Raw genomic sequence first — 17,515 nt, forward strand, 5'->3', positions numbered from 1 at the left:
TACAATTTGACAATCGTCGTGGTTGGTTTCATAGACAGAACCTGCTCTACCGTCTCTGTGTTGATTGGTGGCTGATGATGTCATGGCATAAAACTCAAACTGATTGTTTTCTCTGTGGGACAGGACTAAAAACAGCAGACAGCAGAGCTCTTGCCCTTTTGTCTCCTCCAGTTCATGTTCTCAAATGAGATGGAAAAAGGTGGGAGCAGAGCCATGGCAGCAGATCACTTTGATTTATTCATAAAGCTCAGTCTCCAGCACCTGGAATAGGGAAGCTTCTCATATGTGGAAAGAGCCTTTGTTTTTTCCTGAGAGTACCTAGTACTTTTTGCATGGAAGAGATTTTAATCTTTTTGCTTTAATCTCTGTTAAGGGAAGGATAGAGGCATTTTCAAGGAAACTATACTGTCCCAAGAGAGGGTAGGAATAGGAGTTAATTTCAGGAAAATAAATAATAATTGGAAAATTTTCACTTGGTTCCTCAGAGAACTTGGCAGCTCTTGCTGTCAGCATGCTTCTGTCGTGGAAATAGCTATATATTTAGCTATATAATGACAACTCCAATATGTGAATTAAGGGAATGGTACAACCTCAGAGTGTCACATCTGATCTAAAGAGCCCAAGGAAGAGAAGTTACATGTGAGTTTAGTCTTGAATGGACTTGATGAGGTTTGCTTTCACCTTGGACCTTACTGGGCCTACTGTGGTACAGGCAGAGCAGAAGGGCCTGGCCTGAATCTGGGGTAGGACCCATCAGACTTGAACCCTTTAGGACTGCCTTGGGTGACATCAGGGGTTGGGCTCACCTTATACTGCCCAGCAGATTTACCAGAATTATAGACACTTGTCATCTATAGCTGCTCAAAACATTTGGAAGCCTAGGGGAGAGACCAGGCTCCTTTGAGGGGTTCTGCAGCAAATAGCACCAATGAATGAAGCATCTAAACAAAGCTCTCTCTTTCATCAGGTATCCACTGATGACTGTCTTCAGACTTGGTAAGGTCGCTGAGCATCTGAAAGCCTTTCCCCTTAGATTTTACACATGATCATGTCCAGAGGCCCAGCAAGTTGCCTCAGGACATATTTTTTCAACCCATCTTTCTTTTTTCAGAGTTGTGGTCATACCTGAATTACCACTAACCTTAATGACCATTTCCAAAAAGATTGATCGGAAAAGTCACACCACTCTGGTAAGTGGAGGAGGTGAGGCATGTCTGACAGGAGGCAGAATTGGCAGGACAGAGGCCTGGAGAGGAGTCTCTCCCAACCCACAGAGCTGTTCTTGGTGGGGCCAGTCTATATTTACTCTCGTTGAAGCACCCAGGACTTTGATTTGTTGATTTGTTGGGTGAAAGGAACCTCTAAAGCTGGTCTGGCAACCACAGTCACTCATGTACAGTCGTCTTCACCCACTTGGATTGTGCTTAATTCTGTGCTTCCCTGCAAACATACAATCACTGGGCTATCTTTAGATACGTTGCGGTGTAACTTCACCCCAGGAGAGAGAGAACATTACAGCTGGTTTACATTTTCCTGAACAAAACATACACACTGAGAGATTAAGCACACCATTTCCTTGAGCTATGTGGAATATTACTCAGTTCTTTTGCTGGGAAACTCTCCTTTTTTGTTAATGTTATTTTAAGGTTGGGGATGGTAGAGATTTCTCAAATACCTGGTTGACATGTATGTAGGGGAGAAGGCCCATTCGAAGGTAGATTAGCCTCTGATGATTCAGCCAGATGTGCATTGCAGTCCCAGATTTGCCTTCTGTTCCCCTTTTTCTCAACTCTGGTGGCACAGCAGAATCATGGTGGGGGGGAGAGTGACATATACCTAGTCCATGCCACCACAGAGATTTGGATTGGATTGATCTGGGGTAGGGCCTGAACATGGGTAAATGTTGTCAAGTTCCTTGATGATTCTAATGAACAAATAGCTAATCTCAAGAGTATAGTAAAATGTAATATATTTTCATTTTTCTCCCTCTCTTAGTGCACACACCCCAAAAATGGTACATATGGTAGTTTCTTTCCCATCATAAAATTCTCAACCATAAAATAATTAATTCTAGTAGCGAATTGCTTACGTTTTCTGAGCAGTGACAACTGTTGCTCTGGTGTGGCGTTTGAAGCTCAACTTACTTCTTCTTTTCCTTCTTTTTACTTCCATCTTTGCAAGGGAGCCCCTTGTCTTCTGGGAGGAGCCCAGTCATAGGTCTACTGAGGGCCTCTCTCTCTCTGAGCCCCAGATACTTTTCTCCAGAAGAACTGAGAAATGGGGAAGTGCTTGAAATGCTCAAGGCCGTGGCCTGCTGTTCAATCCACTGATTGGAAGGCTTCATCTCCCCTCCTGAGGGTGGCTGGGTTTTCAGCTTGGCTGACAATAGACATTAATGTTTTTGTTCACTTCTCCGGGCCAGAGAAAAATGGTGTGGAACAGCTCTTTGCCTCATTTTCCCCCACAGTAACCAAAATGAAGACTTGTTATAGGTCTAAGAGAATAAGAATTGTGGGGTACAGTCAGTGTTGAGTGCAGGCACCTGCTGTGCCTGTGATAAAGTGGGGGGAAGAAGTGCTCTACCTGGTTCATTTGTCTGGTGGCCTCTGAGCACAGCTGGGTGTCTTGTAACATTTTTAGTGGGCAGGGGGGAGGGAGTAGGTTGGCCCATCATTCTATCAGAGTTCTGACCTGATTGTGGGAGTTTGCATGGCTTTTGGCTTGTTTTGTGTAATTTATTACGCTGTGATTTAATAGCTCTCTGAACATTTGACACTAACCTGTCAGAGGCAGAATTTATAGCTTTTTCTTGGAGAAGAAATTAGTCCATAGTTTGAGAAAATGTTCTTTAACTCCTTGAGTATTCACTACCTAATTTCTATGTCTTTCTCCACTTAGTTTCCCTTTCTGAGCCCCTCTGCAGCTGCCATTGCTTTTGTATTTATATAGCCTTGAGTTTATACTACCTTTGCCTCTTTCCTGTGATGAGGGTTTTTTTTCCCCCTTTTATTTCCAGGCATGTTATATTCTTTTGTATATTCCACCACTGGACTTGGACTATTTCATGGAACTAGTCCTTCCCTGTTCCCTTTGATCTTTGGGTTTGGTTTGGTTTTTCTAATGTTGTGTTGTACAGGTTAACAGCCTTCATCAGGATCAGTTCTCTTCTTTGTGGGCTGATTCACAAATACTTTTCACCTGTGTGAAATCTTGTTTTTGAAGTGGTGTTTAACTGGCCCAGAAAGAGCAGATATTAAAATGGCAGTTAATGAGGGGCACCTGGGTGGCTCATTAGGTTAAGCATCCAACTCTTGGTTTCGGCTCAGGTCATGATCTCAGGGTTGTGAGATCGAGCCCCACATCAGGCTGCTCACTGGGTGTGGAGCCTGTGTAAGATTCTCTACCTCTGCACCCCGCCCCCCATGCAGCTAATGATACACCAAAAAAATAAAAATTAAAAAAAAAAATCAGACCGTAGTCCTCAAAAGTCCAGGTATCCTATAAGATGGTGGATAGGTGAAATCTGGAAGAGAACATAGGAATCAGTGGACTCCAAGTATATTGCCTCTTAAGAAGTACCTACTTGGGAAGCCTACAGAGGATGTGCTTTAGGAGAGAGTTCAATTGGAGCAAGAACAGGGAGAAAGCTCTGGGAAATGAGGCTGAATATGTAGGGGAGTTGGCTGGGCATGGAGCAATAGTTAATAGAATGTACAATGGTCAGATTTGAGGTTTGAAGGTAAGAGAAGGAACAAGGAAGTTCAGAGCATTATGGGAAGAAAAGTATGGTAACATAAGAAGCTCAGGAGTCTTCCACATTTGGTGTTGACTATTGAAAATAAGGTATTTGGTAAATTTTGTATCAGTTTTCGTTGAGGAAGAGCGAGCACTAGCCCTACTGGTAATCTTGATGACTTTTTACTCCTTACTTTTATTCAAATCCAACCATAGCAAGTTGAGTGATCATCAGTATTAACAATCCCTTATTGAATAGATATATATAGGATTTGAAATTTTTGATATTAGAAAAATATAAGGTGATCAATTTTAGATTATTTTGGTTAATCATTAAATGTGACATTTTATTCTCATCAAATAAATTATGTAGATGAGCTTAACTAGAGCAAGTCAGTCACCATAGTCGCAACATTTTAAAAATTTATAAATACTGCATGCTTTTTATTGAAGTATAGTTGACATACAGTATTATATTTAGTTTCACATAGTGATTCAACAATTCAGTACATTACTCAGTGCTCACCACAATAAGTATATTCACCATCTGTCATCATACAACGTTATGACAATATTATTGACAATATTCCCTATGCTGTGCTTTTCACCTCCATGACTTATTTTATTTTTTTAAATTTCTTGGCTCTTTTTATTACCTGTTTTCAGTAATCAAATATATATATCAAATAGATCATGATATTAAGTGTTTAAGGTTAGGAACTACTTCCTTTCCCTTTGGGTGCTCTGGTCTCCCTACAGAGGTGTAAATTTGTATTCTATTTTTGATGCATTAGAGTTCTTTGAGAGGAGGTGGGATAATTTGGGCTTCAGAGTGAGGCACTCCTGGGTTTGAGTGTTACCATCTTCAGCTTATTAGCTGGACAAGTTAATTATCCTCTGCTTTTCAGTTTTCTCTTGTGCACAATGAGAATCATAAGAGGTCTTACAGGGTTGTTGTGAGTACCAAATTAAAAGATTTCTGTGAAGTGCCAGCATAATAATGCTTGGCACATAGAAGAGTTCAATAAATGGTGACAGTTATTATAATCAACAAGAGATGACTAACAAACCTCTTAAGCCTCCTCCTTCCAAAGCAGAGAGTATTTGTAAAGTCTTACTCTTAGCTTGAAATCTGATTGCTATAACCATTTATAAGAGGGAGAAGAGAATATATGGGTGTTTTGGTTTTGTTTTTTTTTTTTTAAGTCTGTTTGGTTTACTTCTTTCTTAACTGCTTTAATGCTGGGAATAGGACATGCTCCTTGCCCCTAGGAACTTAAAAATCTGGGAGACAGTCATATAAACTGGTTATACTGGAGTATAATTAAACCTTATAGGTGCCATGATAGAGTCACTGTGTGATATGGCAAATAAAGCAATCTGTCTTTGATAGCGAGCATTCTTTTTTTTTTCCCCCTATTTTAGGCTGAACTTGTCTTTTTACAATAAGTACAGGACTGAAGTAGATGGAGGAAAGCTAGACTTTGATATTATCTAATTTAAAATAGTGTCCTTGGAGGATTGACGAATCCTTGGAAGGACCTGTTGTAGAAGAGTTAGGGGGTACTTCTTTGGCTTGCTTAAAAGTATCATGTAAAGAAGCAGAGGGAGATAATGGAGAGAATTTAACCCTTCAGTTGCAGTGCCATTAGTAGCTTGTTGTGTGACTCAGGACAAGTTATTTCATCTTTCTCAACTCCTATTTTCTTACAGAGGAGGACATTAGCATCTGCCTTCCATACTCAGAATTGTGTAGGGAGTAAGTAGCATAACGTATGTGAAAGTACTTTAAGAAGCAGGAAGTGCTACCTACATAGTGGTGTGGTTGAGAGCAGTACATAGACATCACTCCATCCTCTTTATAGAGGAAGATGGCATTGAGAATCGGCTAGAGAGAGAAAAAAAGAGTCAGAGAGGAAACCTGTGGAAATGTTCAATACTGAGCACATGCTGTTCCCTCTTCTTGTCCTTCAGACCTCTGCTTTAAGTTACCTACTCAGAAGAGCTTCCATGACCAACTTATCTTAGGGTCCCTCCTATTATTCTAAGTCAAAGAATCTGCATTTCCTTCCTGGCACTCATATTTTGTAATTATATGCTTGTTTGCTTACTTGTTTTTTGTCCGTATCCTCCACTAGGCAGTAAACTTCCTCTGCTGAGCAGGGAACCCGGTGTGGGGCTCAATCCCAGGACCCTGGGATCATGACCTGAACCAAAGGCAAACGCTTAACCGACTGAGCCACCCAGGTGCAACTGAATTTTTATAACAGTAAACTTCCTGGGCACTGTTTTCATTCACCAAAGTAAATATAATGCCAAGCTTAGGGCCTGACATATACTGCACACTCAATAAATAATTTGATGAATGAAGTGAAAGGCAACAAGACGTGTTGGTCTTCTTCCTGGAAAACAGCTACTTTGGGAATGCCCAGGTATACATCTCATTCTTTTGTGGGTACAACCAGAGGCAGGGTGTCTGTACCTGAGACTGCTATAGCACCGCCCGATTGCAGGTTCTAAATGCCACAGGCTGGATTGTGACTCATCTCTCCCCTTCCCCCACATGTCCCTTTCTACCCATTTAGAGACCCTAAACTCACGTGCACATTGAATTTGGTGAATCTGTCCCTTCGAAAGGGAAAACTCACTCTGAACTATGGAACTTGGTTCCAGGGAGTTGACAGCTTGCCAAGCAGGGAGCATGTGTCCTGTTTACTATTTATAAAGTGTACCACCCTGGCTGTTGGTCAGAGGCCGCACCCATTGGGTTCCCAGCTGTCTGTCCCCATCTTATGCCAAGTAGCGCTGTGTCAGGTTCTTCCTTGGTATGTGAGGCATAGTGTAGATTTCGTTCATATGTGCTGCTGGGTTCCCCTCAGATTACTACTCTCTTAGGATCCTGAAGAGATGCCCTTTTTTGGTTTAGTTTTTGACTTTTTTTTTTTTTTAATGGTATAATGTATGTTCCTAAGGACACAAATCTAAAGTGTACAACTTGAATTTTCTTTTTTTGCAACTAAAAATTTTTTTTAAAGATTTATTTATTTTGAGAGAAAGTGCACAAGCGGGGGGGGGGGATGGGCAGAGGGAGAGGGAGAAGCAGGCTCCCCCCTGATCAAGGAGCCCGGTGTGAGGCTCAATCCCAGGACCCTGGGGTCATGCCCTGAACTGAAGGCAGACTCTTAATGACTGAGCCACCCAGGTGCCCCTGCAACTAAAATTTTTATATATATAAACATTTGTATGTATCTGACTGGATTCAGTTGGGAGTTGAGCTACTATGAGTTTGCGGGGATAAAGGATTTATTACAGAGATTAGACCTTACACAGTTGAGGGAGGAGCTGGGAAAGTGAAGGTACAGATTGGGGTATTGGAGTCAGAGAAGAGTCACTAACCAGTCTGCCTGAAGCATCAGCATGAGAGGACAAGTCAGAGGCTACAGGGAGTCTAAGAAGCCTGCCACATCCATTTCTGGGGCGGGGCCACCTACAGAACTTTGTGGGAAGCCATTGCCCCTGGGCAGCTACTGTCCATTCTGGTCCACAGCCAAGTGTCTGGTGGTAGGCCTGGGGCTGTTGTTGGGTCAGCGGGTCAGCAATGAGATGGAAGAGCAGTGTAGGGGAAAACAAGGACCTGCTGGAACCTGCCAGGCATCTCTGTCTCTGTCCATTACCACTTTTTTTTTTTTTTTTAAAGATTTTATTTATTTATTTGACAGAGACACAGAGACACAGCGAGAGAGGGAACACAAGCAGGGGGAGTGGGAGAGGGAGAAGCAGGCTTCCCGCGGAGCAGGGAACCCGATGTGGGGCTCGATCCCAGGACCCTGGGATCATGACCTGAGCCGAAGGCAGACGCTTAACGACTGAGCCACCCAGGCGCTCCTGTCCATTACCACATTTGACTGCTAAGACCTTCAGAGAGTAATGGCCACTAATTCAATTCCATTTTCCAAATCTCATGCAAGTTCCTTTTTTGGCCAATTCGAACTAGGAGCCCTAACTAGGGATTCTGGGGAACATAGTTCCCAGCTTAACCAAGCTGACAGAGCACTGTCCAGCACACCATCCAGATCAGGATTCCAAAGGCCCCCTTCTGCCCCTTCCCAGATGGTAATACCACCCCACCACTCCCAATCATTATTTTGACCGACTTCTGCACATAGATTTGAATTGCATTTGCTTGTGATCGTTATATAAATGGAGTCATGCAATATGATCTTTCTGTGTGTGTGTGCCTTCTTTGCTCACCATTGATCTATGAGTTTATCTGTATTACACATTGCAGTGGTTCATTCTTTTTCACTGCTGCATAGTATTCCACTATAGGAGTTTAACTGCTGCTTGTTTCTCATTTTGCTATTTTTGGTCATTTGGGTTGTTTCCAGTTTGCAAGTATTATGAATAAAGCTGCTATAAACATTCTTGTATTCATCTTTTGATCAACACAGACATTTTATTTCCTTTGGATATATCTCCAAGAATAGAATTTCTGAGCCTTATGGTTAAATGTGTGTTTTGCTTCAGGAACTACTGCCGAACAGTCTGCAAGGTGGTTGTGCCAGTTCATGCTGTGAGTGTCTGAGAGTTCAGGCGTTCCATATCCTTGACTACCCCTATCAGTCTTTCATTTTAGTCATTCTAATGGGTGTGTAATAGTCTCTCATTGTGGTTTTGCTTGACATTTTCTGGATAACTAATGATATTGGGTGCCTGTTCAGGATGCTTTTTGGCAACTTGGATGTCTTATTTTGTGAAGTACCTGGTCAGATCTTATGCTCATTCTTCATTGGGTGTCTGCATCTTTCTTATTGGTTTGTACAAATCCTTCACATCTTCTGGATATGAGATTTTTCTCAGTTACAGGTAGCCCTTTGGTTTTAAGGAGGCATGTTCCTTCTGAAACAGTGAATAGGTGGGACTTCAGGCATGTTTGAAGAGGGAAGCCTTTGAAAAAAATGTGGTCATTTATTGCTCTTATCTCAGGGAATTAATATAGTGCAGGACTGGAAGTTAGCAACCCAACCTACATGTGGTTTTAAAAATAAAATATTGGACCCACAAATATTTCTATTGCTTTTTAAAAATACAATTTATCTTGAGCACTCAAAATATATATTCACAAACCAAAAATTTAACTCATTCCATAAAGATTTGAATGTTGTGGATCTGACTCAGCTAAAAGCTGAGGATAGAAACCTGACTATGACACTTGCTATCCTCCAAGAGCACAGAGTCCAGTGGGAGGTATTTGAGGAACAGAGGAGAGATCCATACCTAGGAAGAAGGGAAGAGCAAAGTTGGGCAGAGAAGCACTCAGAGAAAATGTGAAATTGAAGCCCTGGTGGATGAGTAGGTTCGTATTCATCATCTACCTTCGTTTAGAGAAGATTGAAAGAGTTTGAATGTGTGCATAGGTGGGCAAGCGCATTGTAAGCTGTGAAAACAAGATGTACAGGAAAGAGCATAGCATGTTCCTGGAGCAGCCAGCAGATGTGAATGGCTGAAGCATGGGGTGCACGATGGGAGGTGTAGCGAGTGATGAGGCTGGGGGTGAAGCAGGTGCCAGCATGGGCTGGCAGCCAAGGAGTTTAGTCTTTCAGGAAAATGGTGTCTTTCAGAGTGTGAAAACAGGAGATGGCATGATTAGATTTGTTTAGAAAGATTACTTTGAAAGAAATGTGATATATGAATTGGAATTTCAAACTTGAGACAGGGTCTATAAACTTGTACACCCATGTTCATAGCAGCATTATTGACAATAACCAAAAGATAGAAACAACCCAAGTGTCTACTGATGGATGAATATATACAGATAGTGGAATATTATTCAGCCATAAAAAGGAATGAAGTTCTGGTACATGCTATGATGTCAATAAACATTTGAAAACATTATGCCAAGTGAAAAAAAATACTATATGTTCTACTTATATAAGGTACCTTAGAATAGGCAGATTCATAGACGGAGAAAGTTGAATAGAGATTACCAGGGAATAGAGGGGAGGGGACATGGGAAGTTACTGTTTAATGGCTTACAGAGTTTCTATTGGGGGTGATGAAAACGTTCTGAAAATAGTAATTGTTATACAACATTGTGAATTTACTTAATGCCACTGAATTGTATACCTAAAAAAATGGCTAAAATGGTAAATTCTATGTTATATATATCTTACCACAAAAAATAAAAATTAAAAACCCACCTTGAGGCAGGAGCCACATCTAGGAGATCTAAAGGTGCATCTTGATTGTTATAGGAATCAAGGTAGAGATAATGAACTTCAAGGCAATGAATTTGAAAAGGAAGGGATATATGAGAGAAATTTAGGAGGACCAAATGGGAATGTATCTTGTACTACTATCCTGTGTTCCTCCAGTACTTAGCATAGTATAATCCCCATCTCCCTTTTTTTCCGCCAGTGAGAAGGACTTGGGAAGTAAGGCAGATGTGGAGGCTGACACCTGGAATTCTGGCTGTGGTGGGTGGCGGTTTTATATGAAGGTTAATATTCAGGGTGGGGGGAAAAGTTTGGAAGAGAAGATGAAGAGTTCTGTTTTGAGTACCTGAGTTGGAGGCGCCCTGACATATTCTGATGGAGATGTCCAGGAGGGAGTTACAAAAGTGGTGCAGAATGAAATAAAAGGAAAAAAAGGCCAAGGGCGGAATCCTGGGAGCTCTCATTATTTATCAATGTGGCAGAAGTTGGAGGAGCAACCCAAGAGAAACCAGGGGAGGAGAGTTCAGTTGTGTAATCCTCTGTCTTTTGCTGGATTGGCTTTCTGATTGCTCTTAATGGAGTCAAAATTTTCTCTTGGGGTATTCCCTCACCAAGCCAGGTTGTCCTTAGGAGGGCCCACACATCTGGAGTGCGGAAGGTGAGTATAGTAAAATGCACTCAGGGAAGCGTATTCATGTCTAAGCAATTCAGTTGTGTATTGGGAAGTTGTAGACCTTTCGTCTTCTAACCTTTCCTAATTTTCTGATTCCATCGTCCCTTCATTGCTTCTTTTGTTTTTTATTCTGCATATGAAGAAAAATTGACAGCTTTTGAGCATCATCAATCTCAGGATAAAAGACATCTGTAAAACCCTACAATCCCATGGGTAAAATTAAAGATGCCTATATGTTTATGTTTTTAAAAAACGTTAATGCCATTTTTTTTTCATAAATTTCATTTCTTTTGTTTGATTGGTGATTTGGAAAATTATTGGGTTTAGGGTTCACGACCTGTTGCTTTACACTGTGCTTTTGAAAGCACACTGCTGTCAGGAGGGAGTGACAGTGTCTGCTTCAAGATTTATTTGAAATCTGTTTGATTCTTTTGCCCTAGTACTTAAAATCTGTACTGCTGAAAAGAGATTTGTGCAGTAGTACTACTGAGATGTCACTGGGGGAGGATGCCAGAAAATGTAAACAGATTAAGGGATTCTTCCTTTTAGTTTGGGAAGCACTATTCTCAGCATTAGTTACTTCTTTAAAAAAATTGTGTAAGTTTCCAGGTCCCCTCCAAGCCAAGTCCAGCCAAGTGCTTTTCAGGCAGGACAGCTGTGGCTTCCCTTCTGTGGCTTGCTCTGAGTTCCTTTCGTGGTGCTGAATTGGCAGCAACAGCAAATGGATACTGACCTCCCTCTTCATATCCTTCAGCCTCTTCAACCATAATCATGACTGACTAAACCATAAACATCTTCAGGTTTGGGAGTTACTAAAAAGCCTCCCTGAAGTGATGGCAATGTTCTGAAACTCGGTTTAGTGGTGATGGTTGTTGCATAGCTTGGTAAATTTACTAAAAATCATTGAATTGTACACTTAAAACAGGTGATTCTTAGTGTATGTAAGTTACACCTCACCAAAGTTGTTTAGAAAAACATCCCCTCCAATCCTGAGCACTGCAACCATTTCTCCTGCCTAAGTGCTACTCTTTTTGGGCAACCAGAGCCCTACTCAAAGTCCTCATGGCTCTTGGCCAAGTCCTGCAGGGTTCTATCAGGAACTTGGCACAGCTGTGGCTCTCGCCTGGCTCCTCTCCACTTGCTCTGCCCAGTACATCCAGCACCTAACCTGGTTGGACTACCAACCAGTTCCATTTCTTTTGTGAGGCTAAAAGGTGAGAAGTTCAGGCTCTCTCGGGCCCAGAGGCCAGTTACTCAGTTTGTGGTTTATTCTGATCTGATGCGTCTTATTTTCCTTTGCTGTTTGGCCATTTTATTGCTCTGTTAACACCCAGGTTACAGTGTAAGCAGGATATTTCAGTTAAACTAAAATCTTGCAGTATGGCCATTTCTCAACAGTTCCATTTGAAGGTTCAGTGGGAGAAAAGGTTAAATAATGATTCCAGTTGTCTGTATATTTTCTAACCTCTTTATCCTCTTCTGCTTTCTTCCCCAAATTGTCTAGATGATTGAAAATGAGGTAAAAACCGGGCGCCTGAGTGGCTCAGTCGTTAAGTGTCTGCCTTTGGCTCAGGTAATGATCCCAGGGTCCTGGGATCGAGCCCCGCATTGGTCTCCCTGCTCTATGGGAAGCCTGCTTATCCCTCTCCCACTCCCCTGCTTGTGTTCCCTCTCTCGCTGTGTCTCTCTCTGTCAAATAAATAAATAAAATCTTTAAAAAAAAAAAAGAGGTAAAAATGTTTTCCTGCCTTCACCCCAAATGCCACTCTGCCCAGTTGGATTGCAGTAAAGTTTGGTTCACTATTTGATTATTACTGACTTTCTCTTCGGGAGCCATAAGCTTCATGATGGCAATGATCTTGCCTGCCTTCACTGTTACTAGCAGGAACCGAGGCTTTAATATGAACAAGTGGGTTAAATTGCCCCACAGAAGGTGGGCGGCCAGAGCACAAAGAGGGGCTGCCCGGTTTGATGTCATCCTAGTGTGAAAATTATTGAGTTCCTGCTCCCCTCACACTGTACTTGGAGGTACTCTGGTGCTTCTGGTCAGATGCCTTCTGAAACACAAGGTTGCTTAGTTAAGGGTCTTTTAACACAAAGTCTTTGTTTGTCGTGCCCAGTATTTGGATCAAAATATTTAAGTTAGAATGCATTCACTTTTTTCTGTCCCAAAGTGAGTGATATTTCTAAAGGTGGTATACTTAATACTCAAAAGGGGAACCTTAGAGGGTGAGATGTGCCCACCTCACCTTGTAATGCTTGGTATTGAGTAGTCTTGACTCATGGCTATAGGCATAGAAGTCTTCCAGTTCGTGAAAGGACAGGTGGCATCTTTTGTGCCTTCCTCCCAAGGATGGCTTCCCTGGAGTTGGACCTGCCTAAGCCACAATGGTGAGAGGGTCAAGCAGTAAGTAACACTTTATAATATCCCCTAGGGAGCATTTGGGTTCTCTTGGATTTTAAATTTCAGTCCATGGAGCAAGCCAAAGTGTTTACATTCTGTATGCCAGAGCCAGCAGGTCAATTAGCAGTTTTCCTATGTTTGTAATAAATTAGGCAAGGGTTTGGGGCGCCTGGGTGGCTCAGTTGTTAAGTGTCTGCCTTCGGCTCAGGTCACGATCCCGGAGTTCTGGGATCGGGCCCCGCATCGGGCTCCCTTCTCAGCAGGAAGCCTGCTTCTCCCTCTCCCACTCCCCCTGCTTATGTTCCCTCTCTCGCTGTGTCTCTCTCTGTCAAATAAATAAATAAATAAAATCTTTAAAAAATAAAAAATAAATAAATTAGGCAAGGTGGTGGGCAAGGAACAGCTTGTAACCTGACACTGTGCTGATGCCAAACAAGAGAAGGCTGCCTGATGGCGGCCCTGGGCCTCTTGGCCATCCGATGTTGGCATTTTAGGACAGGGGTGGACAGGGAATATAGTTTTTAGGCTCTTTCGGGGCTATATCACCTAACTCATTGGCACTGAAATAAGTAAAGATTAATTAATCTTCTGTAACTTCGGTAGGTTGCTAGCTTTGAGCCCTGAGTAGTGGAATTTTGGAGCCCAAAGGTCTCATGGCAGTTGGTCTTTGATGAATGGTCTTGGGACAATAGAAACTAATGTTTTGGCAGTCCTTCAGCAACCCCCTGGACAGGGTGGGGTTATCCCCAGGGGCTGGGGATGGTGCAGGTAGGGAGTAGTTGTGGGCTGTACACTTTAAAACACCCTGCCAGAGTGTAGCTTGGGGAATTTTTAATATTAAACATAAAAAAGAAGCATCACATGAGTAATGGGTAGACAGAAATGGACATAATTCCAGAGCCATTGGTAAGTGTTGAAAGAGAGATATGTATCAAGGTGAGAAAAGACACAGAGGGGGAAGTGATGAACTTTGGCAGGGGGTTGGGTAGTTGTTATTCTCTTTCTTTGGATGTTTCATTTCTAACCAAATGGACTCTTTCCCATGTGAAGGAGTTAGAGATATGGCTGTGGGAGTGATCGTCTGATGTCAGAGCTCAACAAGAATCAGAGTTGAGTGAGGGGTTGGCCTTGAGCATTTGATACAGAGAAGACTTCTGTTTCTCACTGGGGAAATTATGCCTTAGTCCCATACCCTTTTAAGCTAATTCAGAAGGGAAAATATATTCTATAGAGCTGATTTAAAATCAGCCTTCTTGGTTTATTTCTGCTTTGGAGAGAACAACTGAAGTGGTTTTTTTTTTATGAAAGTGGTTGAAAAAAAACATGGCCTTGGAACCAGGTAGCTCCACTCCTTGTGGCCTGGAGCCAAGGCAGACCTAGTTGGTTCGCTTGGTGCATGGAGTTGAGGTGGAGGGTGCACATCTACCTTGCTAGAGAATTAAGATCTCTTTGTTAGCTGTCAGCCACCTGAAACAGCCTCTCTTACCACTCCTGTGTTACAGCCACTCTTCCCAGAAGAGTGCATACTTTACTTGCTTTGTGTCTCCCTTCTTTCCCCTTTCCTGTCTCCAAGAACCCCAGGTGGCATCTGGTGAATGTTTTTTCTTTAGACTCTCTAACTTTGGGAGCTTCAGAATCACACTTCCAGTGACTTAGGGATCATTTGGTATCTGAAAAAGGTAAATATCATTCTGGAATGTGAATTGAAAGTAGTAATCCTTTTTATAATGAGGAACTGTCCAGAGATGCCTTAGGGACCTCAGCTTTGGCCACTTCCTTGTCTTTCTCTCACACCCTAAATCAATAACAAGTTAGTAAACTAATCATCACACAAATACCTCCCCCCCCCCTTTTTTTTAAAGGTTTTTATTTATTTGAGAGAGAATGAGAGAGAACACAAGAAGAGGGAGGGTCAGAGGGAGAAGCAGACTCTCCGCTGAGCAGGGAGCCTGATGCAGGGCTCCATCCCAGGACTCCAGGATCATGACCTGAGCCAGAGGCAGTTGCTTAACCAACTGAGCCACCCAGGCGCCTTACCTTTTCCCCTTTTCTATACTTCTGTGACAGTAAACATTGTGGCCCAAGTAAGTCTTTCATTTATCTTTTTCCTTCTTTCCTGGCACCTGCTTTTCCACTAACATGTGTACTAAGTGCAATAAAAATGAATTATTCTTCCTCCTAACTAGCATCACATGAGTAATGGGTAGACAGAAATGGACATAATTCCAGAGCCATTGGTAAGTGTTGAAAGAGAGATATGTATCAAGGTGAGAAGAGACACAGAGGGGGAAATGATGAACTTTGGCAGGGGGTTGGGTAGGTGGGTCATTTCAAGTGGACAGGGAGAAAGAACATACTAGGCAAAGGGGAATGACATGAACAAAGTTGAAGAGGTTTGTAAGAGTGGGGTACATTCCAGTAACTGCAAGTGTGACTGAAGAAAATGGTTTGTGTGTGAAGTGTGGGAAATAAAGCTGGTGCTAGATCTTGGTGGACCTTCTGAACCTTGCTGATGGTTTGGATTATTTTCTAAAGATAGTGGAGGGCTGTAACATGATCACATTAGAGGCAAAGAATCACACTTGCTGTTAAATAAGAACACTGGCACTCGTGGAGGATGGATCAGAGGGGAATTAAGATTAAAAGGCTAGAGGCACCTGGGTGGGTCAGTCAGTTAAATGTCTGCCTTCAGCTCAGGTCATGATCCCAGGTTCCTGGGATCGAGCCCTGCTCAGTGGGGAGTCTGCTTCTCCCTCTGTCCCTCTGCCCCCCCCCCCCCGCTTGTGCTCACACGATCTCTCTCTCTCTCTGTCTCTCAAATAAATAAATAAAACATTTTAAAAAATATTAAAAGGCTATATAATATAGTCTAAGCTAGAAATTGTGGATGCTTTCACCAAGATAATGGTAGTGAAAATGAACTCTATAAATAGAAGTCCTAGAGAGTTAGAATCAACGGGACTTTGCGTTTGGTTGATTGGATTGAGAGGTGAAGACAGAGAAGGGTCTGAGATGACCCCAAATTTCTCTTTGGTTGGTGGATGGTTGTGGCATTAGACTATATAAGATGGTGTAAATTGGGGGAAGAGAGCAGAAATTTTGGATAACTCAGTCTGAGGTAATATGGAATGTCTAGGTGAAGATGCTTAGTAGCATTTGGACCTTGGGAGCAAGGCCACAAAAGATAAAAGTTTAGGGGTCATCCAATTTTATGAAAGACAGGGACAGATGAAATCACTGGAGCCATTTGAGAGAGCTGAGCAGCAATGAGAATAGTAGTAGGAAAAGCAGGAGATGGAACCAAGGGAGGTGCAGTTTCTAGGAAGAGCTACTAAGAGGGAACAAGTAAGATAAGGATTGAAGTGTTTGAGCCTTTTACAATTAGGAAGCCATTGTTGACCTCAGTGGAGTGATGGAGACAGAAGCCAGATTGGAGAGGGAATGAAAAGGTGGACAGAGGAAGCATTAAGAGGTCATGAAGTGGTGACAGAAGAGTAGGCTGCTCTTTCAGGAAGCTCAGTTATGAAAGCAAGAGGGAGAGGTTGGTCGGTTGGAGGGCATACAGGTTTAGTGGGGTGTGTGTGTGTGTAAGATGGGAGAGACTCCAGTATATAAATGTATGATGGACAGATGGTGGTAATGATTCTACAACACATGGATGTGCTTAATGCCACCAAGCTGTACACTTTCAAATGGTTAAAATGGGGCAGGGGGGATGTATGCTAGTAGATGGAGCCAGATTCAGAGGAGAACCACGTGGATGGGCTGGAGAGCCTCTGGCTGGTGGGACCTTTCTCTGAGATGGGAGAGCAGGATGGTGAGGGCATCCTTTACTCTCTTCTTGACCATGTGAGAGGCAAGGGCATTGAGAGTGGAAGAGGGGATGGAGTAGGGGACCTAACACAGAGCCAGGGGTACAAGAACCAGAGTGGGTTCTGTGAAAGAATTGCTGGGTAGGATTGAGGCCCCACCTGTGGTTGGAGGTGATGGTGCGGTATAGCCACGTCAGTCTGCACTACTGACTTTTTTTTTTCTTTCTTTCCAGCAGTTTAGAAAAGTTGTTTTTGTCCCATTCCCATTCCACTTCTGCAGCTGGTATTTCAAGTGTCACGCTATCTGTCTGTGTTTGCCTCTCTACCTCTCCACCTAATCTCTGGGCAACCTTATCGGAAGCTGGTGAATAGTGAAACACACCCTTTGGCTCCCCTTTGTTATCCTGCCTTGAATGAAAAAGTGCTGCCTTTTCAGACACCCTGGGCTTAAGACAGGTTTGTGGTTTTCTGATGCAGATTTTAAAAATACACACACAACTTGGATTTAGAAATACTATGGTGCTTCACTTACCTCTCTAGGGAAGTGGGCTGGGGGCTGTTGTGTAGCATTTCATGACACTGATACCACTCTTCTTTTCTAGAACCCAGTTTCTTTTTATAGGGGACAGTAACTTTGAACCTATTTGGCTGTTGAAAACAAAGCTACCTTCAGGTC

At 42.6% G+C, this 17,515-nt stretch overlaps 1 protein-coding gene across 17 annotated transcripts in view; it reads left to right on the forward strand.

The window, feature by feature from the left end:
* The window catches only part of MICAL3 (microtubule associated monooxygenase, calponin and LIM domain containing 3), a 270,467-nt gene that overhangs the window by 116,302 nt on the left and 136,650 nt on the right, over positions 1 to 17,515 (forward strand). The window contains exon 2 of one of the 17 annotated variants that reach the window (XM_078075387.1): positions 1,112 to 1,190. The exons of the other annotated variants lie outside the window; for them this stretch is intronic. The gene's annotated coding sequence lies outside the window, so the exon portion shown is untranslated. The remainder of the gene's footprint in view (positions 1 to 1,111; positions 1,191 to 17,515) is intronic. 17 annotated transcript variants of the gene reach the window in all.

The sequence above is a fragment of the Halichoerus grypus genome, chromosome 6 (genome assembly GCF_964656455.1).
Source record: "Halichoerus grypus chromosome 6, mHalGry1.hap1.1, whole genome shotgun sequence".
NCBI lineage: Eukaryota > Metazoa > Chordata > Mammalia > Carnivora > Phocidae > Halichoerus > Halichoerus grypus.